The 13128-nt window shown below is 35.3% G+C and overlaps 1 protein-coding gene across 1 annotated transcript in view; it reads right to left on the bottom strand.

Moving 5' to 3' along the window:
- LOC309631148 (uncharacterized protein) overlaps nt 1-13128 on the bottom strand; it is a 595395-nt gene that overhangs the window by 269334 nt on the left and 312933 nt on the right. The window lies entirely within an intron of this gene.

Genomic DNA, 13128 nt, shown 5'->3' on the forward strand with positions numbered 1-13128 from the left:
AAGCCAGGTATTTGTTCATGGTAGTCAAGCAGGACTTGGAAACCAAAACAGGGACTCTGCAGTCCAAGGATTTGGCAGCTGTAAGTGAGTGACCTCCACTTCAGAGAGTGCGAGGAAGCTGTCTGCTCGCTTGCAGGAAGACAGCTTTCATCTGGTGGACAGATCTGCAGTCCTCTAGGTCAGAGAGGATAAGCCACCCTTACTCAGTGCAGGGTAAGGAGTAGAGTGGTTACATGGCAAGGCAGATCAAAACTGATCTGAAATTGTAAGCTTTCCCAGCACCACACCTTGTGAACATTCAAAAACATGCAGAGGAGACAGGCCCCACTCAGGGATCCTTTGTCTAAAGACTTTATCATGGTGCTTATTATATAATAGTCTCTGGCTGGCTGCTAGAAGGAAACTTCCCAATGATTGGCACCATGAGCCTTTCCAGAATCAACAAACTCTAACTCAGGACTTCAAAAACCAACAAAAGGGATTGTTTGGGAAGAACCAAAATAACGACATCAACAAATGATTCTTTAGCCAGATTCATTATTAATATTAATTGTACTAATGACCTCTAATTTTTGAACTTGAAGCAGACCACTATTGATACTGCATTTGTTACCTCATTAATCCTAATAGTAACTTATAAAGTGAGGTGATTAAACATTTCACACAAGAGGAAACAGAGGCTCAGAGACTGGCTGGCCTTAGGCCATGTACGATTCAAATCCAAGTTTGTCTCCTCTAAGACCTAAAATCTGTTGCATACATTTTATGTACTGAATCTTATTTAAGTCCAAGTTCCTCCCCACTAAGAACACCCTACTGCTCAGAAGCTCACAATCAAATACTTGCTGATGAGAACATTCATTTAGCAAATATTTACCAAGGGCCTGCTCTATGTCAGGCAATGTGCTTGGTGTTGGGGATACAGCATTGAACACAGGGCCAAACATCCCTGGAGCCTTCAATCATGGGGAGGAACAGATGCTTAAAAATAAGTTATTATTATATTACATTATGTTATGTTATATTATATTATATTATATTATATTATATTATATTATATTATATATTAGAAGGTACAAAGTGCTGTGGAGGAAATAAGGCAGGGATGAGGGACAGGGGATGCCAGAAGGATACAGTGTCAAATAAGGTAGTCAAGGAAGGCCCTCAGAGAAGCTACCATTTGAGCAAAGATCTTTAGGAGGTGAGGAAACCAGCACTGGGGATATTTAGGGGAAGAGAGATCCAGGCAGTGGGAACAGCAAGGGCAAAGGCCCTGAGATAGAAGCTGGTTAACATATTTGATCCAGAACAAGGAAGGCCAAGTGGTTGGAGATGAGAAAGAGCTGCAGGCAAAGTGATGAGCAAGGCAATCAGTTTCCTTCTCGGCTGCCCTGCACCTGTGCTCGACTCCGTTCTCTTTGGTCACTTCTCTCTTCAGTTAAGGTAAATAAACTTCCACTCTTCTAAGCTATCCTGTCTACCTGCTGGCAATACAGTTAATATTTTACTTTTTCTCATGTACTTTTTCTTTTATTTTAATTTTTTCTGCCCCGGTTCCACTAGCCAGTGGACATCTTGACCAGTGTGTCTGGCGTTCTGACAGCCCACATACAAAAAATTTCAAGAACTTTATCATTGATTTTTCTCTCTCTCTTCTCTCTCTCTCTTTCTGGTAACTCTTAAGGCTCAATCATCTGACTTTTTGTATTTGTGTAGGGATTCAGTATTTAAATTTTGTAGCAAGTCCTTGGCTTTGTCAAAAAGAAATTAATTTTCCCTGGTTTTCCTTTGCTAACAGCCCTCCTCCTCCTTACATATCAGTGCTTTCTTTCTTTTTTCTTTTTTTCTTCCAGAAAGCAGTGAGATGTAGGGAGAGGGGCTCTACCAAACACGAAAACTAGTCTCTTCTTGACAAAGCCATGGGACTTCTCCAGAATTCAAGTACCCAATCCCTCTGTCTAACTTCGCCCACCTCAGAAATGCAGTTTCTTTTTTATTTAGCCTTCTAAATTTCAGCTGATTACTATTTTCACAGTTATGATTTGACGGTCAAACATAAGCTTCTGAAATTAGCACATGAAAAAAAATAATAATTTCCTTTGGTAGCAGGAGTTTTCCTTGCCCTGCCCATATCCTCCAGAACATCCAGCTAACTTCCAACTGCCAATATCTGCATCTCTGTGCCTGAGGGCACCCTCTCCAGGAAATGCAGAAGGCACTCACTCACATGCAGACACAGGGCAGGCAGGGGTTATCAGGGAATTCATTCCCCCAGAAGGAGCCCCCCACCCATGACTCTCAGGAGCTGGTGTATAAATACTTCAGCTCCATTGCCCCTCAGTAGAGATTAATTGAGGTGTGGGTTTTACAGCATTTCCCTGCAGGATTAAACTCCATTCATTCACCAAGGTAGGTGGGTTGGTTAATACCTTACCCGTTATTTGCCTCTTCCTTTCCAGGTATCAATTCCTCACTCCCTTATGGTATTTCCCATAACTTTCAAATTACTTGCCTTTAAAAAATTACTTGAATTTTTCTTTTTTTTTTTTTTTGCTAAGTGAACATTTAAAAAATTTTTTATTTTATATTGGAGTATAGTTGATTAACAATGTTGTGTTAGTTTCAGGTGTACAGCAAAGTGATTCAGATATACCTATACATGCATGTATTCTTTTTCAAATTTTTTTCCCATTTAGGTTATTACAGAGTATTGAGCAGAGTTCCCTGTGCTATGCAGTAGGTCCTTGTTGGTTATCTATTTTAAATATAGCAATGTATACATGTCAATCCCAAATTCCCAATCTACACCCTCCCTCCCCTCCCCCCTGGAAACCATAAGTTCGTTCTCTAAATCTGATTTGTGCTTGAATCCTCATCTCAGGTCTTGCTCCGGAGGGATCCAGACTAAGCCATTTTCCCATTAATATTTAGATTATACAAAGTCATATATTACTTGAATGAAGACACTTTTCATTGTTGGGGGAGGTAACTACTCCTTTTCATTATCTAAGCTATTTGTCCCCCAAATAAGTGACTGAAACCTAACCATAAAAAAAAAAAAAAACCTAACCAAAAAAAAAAGCCATATCTAGGTATGCCACATCTACTTAGGAGATGCTGGTCAGAATGTATGTAATTTAGAATGTGTGCTCTTAAAAATGCTGGAAAGTAGAGCATTTTTTAAAAAGTTGAATGATCACAGTAGAAAGACAAAGCTATATAGAGCAAAATACTGAAGACAGAACGATTTGGAACAGATGGACCTGGGTGCCTTGCCTGGGTCCACTCCTTTCCAGATGGGTCACTCCGGGCAAATTATCTAATTTTCTGAGCAACTTGGGAAAACTACATTTTCTTATCCAATGAATAAGTCAGAAAATGTAAGTAAAGTGCTTAATACAGGCCTTAGTGTAGTTAGTGCTCAGTAAATTTAGATTTCCTGAAAAGTCAGGCAGGTATCACCTGGGCAGGCAAAGATTCCTAAGTCATTTCCCCATTCACGCCACAACCACAACCACAACTTTCCCGATGTCACACAAGTAGCTAATGATGCTTACTGGTTCTAATCTGTGGTTACTCTGGCACTGGATATGCCAGAAGTAATTCACATTCCTTATGGTAGTACAGAAGTGCCTTAGCTAAGGTAAAACATTTTATTATTCCAAAAGTAATTTACAGCTAAGTGTCTCTGGTTCCATCACTTATTCCCTACTTTGAACTCAGTCAAGATCTTTGAAACTGGCCAACATTTGTAGGCATTTTGTGTTGCAGCTGGAGGACATGGCCTCCACTGGAAATGGACTGAGATAAATTGGCAAGTGGTCTTTAATGCCTACATTCTCCGGCAGTTGACTGGATCCTGGGATGTACTCCTCCTATATGGGTTAACCCGTGTATGGCTTCTACTTTAACCTTTCTACCTATAGTGTCATTTCTAAGTAATTTGTTCCCCTCTCAGTTTAATTTGATAGACAGTTCTAGTATTTGGAAGAAAAAAAATTCAAAGGGGATTGATATACTTAAAATCAACCAGGATTATATGATGACTGAGGTCATTTCATACAATGAAAATTTTGATCTGGTTTTAGCTTTGAGCTTGAAAATGTCAGATACCAAAACTATAAGCTGCTTAGGAATAGGCTGGATGAGAAAACATGCTACTTATTTCTCAGATACTTTCTGTGAGTTTCAAACCTTAGACATTGAAATTATGTGGAGCTTTCATGTTGGAAATTATAATTAGAAAGTATCATGATAAGGGGCCTTGGCTGAGTGATTTATATGCTTGTGTTCTTTGGAACTAACCATTATTGGCTCTGGCATTCTTTGTTGATGGGGACTGGGTTTAGCCTTCTTTTTGTATGGCTATCATTAGCATGAGGGTACACGCCCAGCACACAAGGGTCTGCACGCTGAGGTGCCTCTGCCCTCATGCCCTACCCCACACAATGAGTTGCTTCCTTTATCCTTCAAGAGGGTCCAGGGTAACAAGTCAGGCTTGCTTTCTTATCACTTGTACTGTCTTGAAAATCCTCTTCTAAAATACATTTTATTCTTAGGCATTTACAAGTAAATGCATTCTGCCCTCTGACCCTCAGCTAGAATTCTTCCTAAGGACCCTGAACATTGTGTGAATGTATTAGTTTGCCAGGGTTGCCATAACAAAATACCACAGACTGGGGGACTTAAACAATAGGAATTTATTTTCTCACAGTTCTGGAGGCTGGAAGTCTAAATCAAGGTGCCAAAGGGCTGGTTTCATTCTGAGCCCTGTTATATATGTAAGTGTATTTATTTATTCATTATTTTTTTAAAATTTAACATTGCTTTCACTTAGAAAGTCCCGCTTTTTATGAGCACTGCAGCATATGCAGAGCAAGCTGTATTGGAATCAGTGTGCGGGTTCTACCTGGAGTCATTTGAATTCCCCTACCTGTCTCAACTACTTCCAGAACTCAGTAAGGGCTGCTGGTTGCAACTGGCAGGACTTTGAGATGCTTATTCTATTTTAGTGTTTACTTCTGAAATGCTGAGGTTTTTTAAAAGAAACTCATTAACTCCCTATGAGACCTAACCTCTCATCTCTGGCTGGTTTCTCTTATAATTGGCCTCAGTAGAAGAGTCAGCTCAGGAAACAGAGATGAAATGTGTTGAGCTCATCTGAAAACGGGTATCAGTGAATCCTTGTACATTTAAGCTTCGTTAAAAATACATGAACAAATCAATTTGCCAAAAAGATGACTGATTGACATGGTCTAAAGTTTGCTTAATGGGTTACATTCTGTTACGTTTCTGTAAAGAGATTTCCCAAATCTAGTTGCCTATAAAGTACTTTGTACTGAATTCTTTGTACGGATATTAGGTCAGGTTTATCTAAGCTCATCTGTAGATTAAGCCATTCATCCAACAATCTTAGAATGCTTTCCAAACTCTAAAAATGATGGGTCTAATCTGGGGATTGCTACACATATTGGAAGGAGGTTCTGGAAAAAGGTAGGAGAGTCTCAGATGCTAGAAAGATGCTATAAGTTTTAAGGATATTGTCCATGTATTATTTTAACATGAATTTTATTAAAATCATAATTTGAATTCTGAGCACAATTGAACTTAATTTGTAAATGTAAAAGTGAATTATTTTGTTTGAAATAATCTCGATTCATATTTTTCCGATCATAGTAAGAACTTTCTATTTTTAGAAGCAAAGCCAATATAAATTTAAGCCAATGTACATTTACGCCAATGTAAAGCATTTAAATCATTTTATAAAAAAGATAATATATTATTGTTGAATGGCAACACTGCAGAAAGGTATAAAATAATAAATAACTGGTCTCTTTTTCTTGTCGCCTTCCTCACCACAATTCCAACTTAAATCATCTCAATTTCCTGCTCCAGAGGAAATCACTGGTAATGATTTCTATTATGCCACAACAGATATGTCCTATACATATATATTTGTTTTGCAAATGGAATCCTACTCAGTATAGAGTGCTATGACTTGCTTTATAAGCACACTTATAAATGTATTTATATATGCTTGCAACCTTATTTATTGGCTAAATCCCTAGATGTGTCAAATGAGATTCACATTTAAAATTTTGGGAACCAGTACCAAATTATCTTCTATACAGCACTACACACCTATTAGAATGGATAAAATCCAAAAAAAACTTGGCTGGTTAGGATGTAGAGCCACAGAAATTCTAATTCATTTCTGGAGGGAATGAAAAATGGTACAGCCATTTTGGAAGACAATTTGGCAGTTTCTTACAAAACTAAACATAGTCTTACCATGTGATACAATTGCGTTCTTAGGCATTTACCAAAGTAATTTGAAAACTTACAAATTTATGTCCACACAAAAACCCCCATGTGACTGTTTATAGCATCTTTGATTTTTAATTGGCCACAACCAGAAGCAACCAAGACATCTCTTAATAGATAAATGGATAAAATGTGGTACAAAAGATAAAAACAAATGAGTTAACAAGCCACAAAAAGACATGGATAACTCTTAAATGCATATTTCTAAGTGAAAAGAGCCAATCTGAAATCATACATACTGTACGATTCCAAGTACATGACATTCTGGAAAAGGCAAAACTTCTAAAGAAAATAAAAATACAAAGAATACAAAAGAATTACAAATAATTTATGTAGACTTTCTATCAACGAGGTGGAACTCCCAACATTGTAAGTGTGAGCTGCTCACAGTGACTACTTTCCAAAGAGGGCAGTATGGAAATGGAATGAAAAAGAGTGATTTTACAGTGGAGTAATGTTGACAGGTCAACATTGATAGTGACAAGCTATGTTCCTAGTATATACCCTTGATATGATGTGTTGAAAATGGCACTTTAGGGCTTCCCTGGTGGCGCAGTGGTTGAGAATCTGCCTGCCAATGCAGGGGACACGGGTTCGAGCCCTGGTCTGGGAGGATCCCACATGCCGCGGAGCAGCTGGGCCCGTGAACCACAATTACTGAGCCTGCGCATCTGGAGCCTGTGCTCCGCAACAAGAGAGGCCGCGATGATGAGAGGCCCGCGCACCGCGATGAAGAGTGGTCCCCACTTGCCACAACTAGAGAAAGCCCTCGCACAGAAACGAAGACCCAACACAGTCATAAATAAATAAATAAATAAATAAATAAAAGAACGTGAATTTCTTTAAAAAAAAATAAAAGAAAAGGATTACTTGTTCTCTACAGATAAAATTTCTAAATGTTCTAAAAAAAAAAAAAAAAGAAAAGAAAATGGCACTTTACCTCTGTGTTCTTCCTCCCAATACCAGTCTGATCATAAGAGAAATATCAGACAAATTTCCTTTGAGGGACATTCTACAAAATACCTGACTGGTACTCTTCAAAATTCTTAAAGCCACCAAAAGCAAGGAAAGCCTGAGAAACTGTCACATCCAAGAGAAGCCTAAAGAGACATGATGACTAAATGTAATGTGATCTCCTGGATGGGATGCTGGAACAGAAAAATGACATGACGTAAAAACTAAAGAAATGTGAACGAAGTTTTGGACCTTAAGTACTAATGTTAGTTCATTAATTGTAACAAATATACCATAATATCATAAGTTGGGGAAACTGGGTGTGTGGGTATATAGGAACTCTGCACTATCATCACAACTTTACTGTAAATCTAAAACTGTTCTAAAATTAAAAGCTTATTTAAAAATGTACAGAAATTTATAATGCTGCCAACATTTAGGAAAGTTTCTATTTCCCCAGAACTTCTGCAACATTGACTGTCATTATCTTTTGTCTTTGACAACTTGATAGGTTAAAAAATCTTATTTCATTGACTTACTTTTTAAGCCTTTAAGTATGAATAAAATTGAGAATCATGTAATTTTTGGTCATTTTTAGTTATTTATTTGTAAATTTTTTTGGATAAACTGGCTATTCATTTTCTTAGCCCATGTCTCTATCTAGTTGGTATTTTCTTCTTTCTTCTTGGTCTGTGGATACCCCTTGTATATCAAGGAGATTATTCTATGTGTTACATATAAAAAAAAAAACAACTATTTTCCTTAGTGTAACATTTGTCTTCTGACATACTGTTACAACTTAGGAGGACCTAACTGACTGACACCACCTCTCCTTCTCTCTCCTACCCCACCAACCCTCCCAATTGACTTTTATCACTACTTTTAGTTCAAAATTCGTTAACCTTATAACTTAAAATAATATATTAGTTACTTTATTCTTTGTCCTATCAATATGGAGAGTAGCTTTTGACTTTATAAGACAAAAATTTTATTATCCACACTCTTCCTTTCAGTTCACCTACTGTTTCAATTCCAAAATTATATGTATTTACACACTTACATTCTATAATCGTGGCTAAATTTTAAATTTATAAATCTGTTTACATTTTTATGACTACATAAATACTGTTCTCTGAAGAGCTGTGAATCACTATGATTTCATTGCCTTTCTTATACCTTTCTTGAGTTTCTAATTGCCTTGACTATCCATTATGTTTTTCCTTTTTTGTGTTCTGCTTTTTCTTTTGCATAATTTGCAATAAGTGTGTCTTTAAATTCAACCAAATTTCTGAGAGGAAGGAGTTGAGCAGCTAGCCTAAAACATTTCCTCCCTTTCCAGTAGGATATGCCTACTTGAAGGAAAGAAAGCCAATGATCTGGCTTGAGGCCTGTTCACTGGACCTATATGCAAGTAGAATAATTAGATTTCCTAGGAGGAAAATACCTAATCTATAGAATGCCCTTTGTAAGATATCTCTGGCCAAAGTATTACCTGTAGCAAATACATAGAGGATCTAAAGATTTTGAAACATGCCACATAAATGAATCAGCTCTCTGGAGTATAGAATGAAGATGTTTCATAACTTAAACATTCTCTGCTATGTGAATAAGCCCACAGACCTCACTTAGAGACTACATCTATTATTCTGGGCCAGATGTGTGTGCCCAATGTCAAAAGGAAGGACCCAGGGAACCATGATTACCCATACCCTTAAAATCGTTAGTAAAGCTTGATACTAACTGAAATCTCTGATTTGTGTGAGTTTGATTGAAAATCCAATCCTGTGTGTTAGCTCAATATACATCCACTTAAATCTTCCAAATATTCTTTGACTATAACTCCCCTCTCCCATATACTGATTTCCTTTCCAGGTGTTTCTGTCCTACTATAAAACATAATAAATTTGTTCCTGTCCTGACATAAAGAAGGCTAATTCACCAAAAGATGAATCTCCATAATATTAATTTAGTAAGTAACCAATTTGTTAAATTTATCAAATTTATCTAATTCACCTTATTTTCAAAAACATTTTAAAATATTATTTTTATTTACTGTATTGAATATTATGTTCACCTCTCAAATAGTCAAGAATAGTCTATATAATTTAAAATATATTTATTATGAAAAAGAATATGCCAGAATTCAAGGAAATTAAAGCACTTAATGTTAATTAATTTTCAGTAAGTTGAACATTACTTAAAATAATGCTATAATATTCATGTATATAATCATATAGGGAAAATATTAATATTTATCAAAACAAGTCATTAACAAATTGGAATATTTGGTTAATTCAGTGAATTTTGAACACTGATCCCTTAGTGAAGTAGTTTACAAGAAATTGATACTTAGCAAAACAGCCATTAAGTATATTGATTAGCTACAATTCTGGATATTTGCTTTGCCCTTAGTTTTATAATTAATATTGTGGAAGTCTCATGGTGAAATGCCATTTCTTATTAATGAACTTGCATTTGGCACTTGGGAATTTTAGAAATAAATGCAACTGCTAAAAGTTCATAGCATATTGCAAATAGTTATTGTTTCCAATATTATAGAAGTTAACTGTATAATTCATAACTGCAACTTAAACTTTATATATTTAAATTTTTTTTTAATTCTAAATTTGAACTATACATGGGTCCATTACATTCAACAACTCATTTGAGCCTACAACTCTACCACAAAGCAATAGCTATGAATTATTCTTAGGTTAAAAATGAGAAAATTGATATTAGTAAGTTTGAACAATTTGCCCAAAGCTCTTATAGTTAGTGGCAGAACTGGAATTTCAACCTGCGTCCTCTGCATCTATGTCTAGCTTTCTGGAGAATTTCTCATGATTCATGTGCCTTTACATTATTTATTCTAAGTAACAATATTACACTAAAACATTTGCTATAATTTATTTTAATCAAGAATTTTAAATTTTACTTATTGTGGAAGCATTATGCTTATACAAATTCTGTAAAACTTATGCATATAAATAATAATAAAATAAACTCATATGTCCTCATAACAGAACTTTAGAAAAATAAGATTATATATACTCTTCCATTGCATTCCTTTAACTTCCCCTAACCAATACCCTGACTTTGAGTTAATAATTCTTATTTTTAAATTATATTTTACCATTTGTTTAGTGTTACTATTTTCCAAGTTTATATGAATATATTTATACTGTATTCTTCTATAAGGTGCTTTTTATGTAAGTGTAAGCTTTTGAGATTTACCCATGTTAATAACTGTGGCTTATTCTTTTTCACTGCTATATAGCTTTCTTTGAAATACCATATTTTGTTTATATTTTTTTACTGTAAATGTATACTCAGTTGTTTCTGGTTTGGGATTTTAAAATAATTATCTGTTTGCTTGCTTGTTTTTCTACTATGAACTGTGAAGATTCTTATCCATGTGGTGGGGTGCACACATAAAAGAGTTTCTCTAAAATTTCTAGAGTGACATTTGGAGAATATGCTCAGAGTTCTTATAAAGATCATAGAAAATAACACCAGCATTTATGAATGTGACTAAATGAATCCTTATATTAGGTATATATGAACAGGAACTAGATGAGAAGAAGCAGCATTACTGTTTGAACAAATATTTCATTTGACTTTTCTGCACTCATCAGTGATAACTGACAATAACAACTAAGAACGAATGTGACAGTAATATAGAGATAGTGTGTATACATTAATGCATGTATGCAAGTCTTTTTTTACTAGTATTTATGCTTCTTCATCTTTTCTTCATGAAGAAGGCCCTTCTGTGATTTCTTGTAATTTTTCCAGTATCCTGAAATCACTGAAAATAAAACCTACATTCCAAATTTTACTTTTAATAACAAAAATGTGAGGAAACTTCTTTCCCACTAACAAATGTATATTTTTGGTTAATTTTTTAAAAAATGGAATGAATAGGGAACTATTCTGCCAAGGCCATTAAAATTTGAAGCTTGTGGCTATTTCTGTCATGGAAGAGTAATGACCAGTATAAACTCATCCCACTTGAGAAATGAATAATTTTCAAATTTCATTTTATTTCCAATGTAATCTCTGGTCCATCAATACATACTTACATGTTTCTTGGTTCACATAATTTCTTTAATTGAAAGAAAAAGATCCAAATATATACTCTGTTTGCAGAATTATCTTTTACCATGGTGGGTTTTTGTACTGTAATATTCTAGTACCAAAAGCACTTTTCAACAGATTGGTCTGTGAAATAAATCATAAACACACATACAATGGTCCCAAACAAAATAATGCAGCAAACTCATGACAGCTGGCCATCTGGATGCTATCAAAATCCCAAATGTATGCTATGAGATGTCCAAAGGCAGTGAAAATCCCATGAAGTAGAAAAATTATGAATTACTACAAATATATGTTATCTAGGGACTTCCCTGGTGGTCCAGTGGTTAAGAATCCACCTTCCAATGCAGGGGACGTGGGTTCAATCCCTGGTCGGGGAACTAAGATCCCACATGCCGTGGGACAACTAAGCCTGAACGCCACAACTACTGAGGCTGCATGCTCTAGAGCCCGTGTGCTACAACTTGAGAGCCTGTGCGCCGCAACAAAAGATCCCGCGTGCCACAACTAAGACCCGACGCAGCCAAATAAATAAATATTAAAAAAATATATGTTATCTGTAATACTTCTTTACAAAAAGATATTTCAATATTTATGCATACTGATTATTTTAGGAGTACAAACATGACAAGAATAATTGTCTTTGCTATCTTAACAGTTTATTGAAGACTCTAGTGGAACAACACTTTATCTGCCTTTCTGTCCAGAGAAAGGTAATTTATAACATAAATAATTCATGCCATCTTATGGGCATATTTTAGTAATTATTATATATAGTGAATTGTGTATGAGATCTAATTCTTAATTTCAAGGAACTTAAAACGAGGTGGGAAAATGATTCAGGTACACATAAAACACATTAAAATATAAAAAATAATGAACCTAATAGATCAAATATATCCCTCTGAAGTGATTTCTTTAAAAACCTGAAATACAGAAAACAAACTTGGACTTGAATTGAAATATTCAAAATTCTCTTCATTGTAGATTTCACACCCTTATAATAGGTTTATGTTTCAAAAACACCAGGTGGAAAGATAGAAAGATTTTCCAGAGTAAGCTCCCCAAACAGTATACAGATTACTTATTGCCAGAGATAATTATAATTCTTCCTTTCCTCTATCAGGATTATTCCTGGTCAGAGGATAAGATTTGGAAAACCTAGAGAAGAATACCTTTAGGGAGGTAAAAGACCTCAGTTTTCACACACAGAAGTAGGAAGGCCATTAAAATCTGCTGGGAGTCAATATTTGTCTTATAGTTAAATTATGCTACTGACTTTTTGGAGTAGGTAAATAATCAGCTCACTCTTCCTTGAACATCTCCAGTCTAAAGGAATAGGGGTAGTTTGGTGGAATAAGAACTGGATTAGGAGGCAAAAGACAATCATCTTGTTCATTTAATTAGTACTCATGACTGGCTCTATGACATGTATCTTAGTTGCTTTGTCAGTTAAATTGGAATTAAAATATCTATCCACGACGGTAGCTATGAATATTAAGGAAAGTTCTGTGAATACAAATGCCTTATATAATGCCTAAAACAAAATGTGTACCCAGTAACTATTAAAAAATATATACTGATCATGTATGAAGACTCTTTAATAAATAGGTATTCCTTTTGACCTAGAAAGTCTGCTTCTGGGGGTATTTTCTAAGAACATAATCCTAAAAGAAGAAAAAAGTTTACTTACAAATATGTTTATTGAAGACATACTTCTGTTAACAAAAAAACTGGAAACAACCACAAGAC

The sequence above is a fragment of the Balaenoptera borealis genome, assembly GCF_965194805.1.
Source record: "Balaenoptera borealis genome assembly, chromosome: 6".
Taxonomy (NCBI): domain Eukaryota; kingdom Metazoa; phylum Chordata; class Mammalia; order Artiodactyla; family Balaenopteridae; genus Balaenoptera; species Balaenoptera borealis.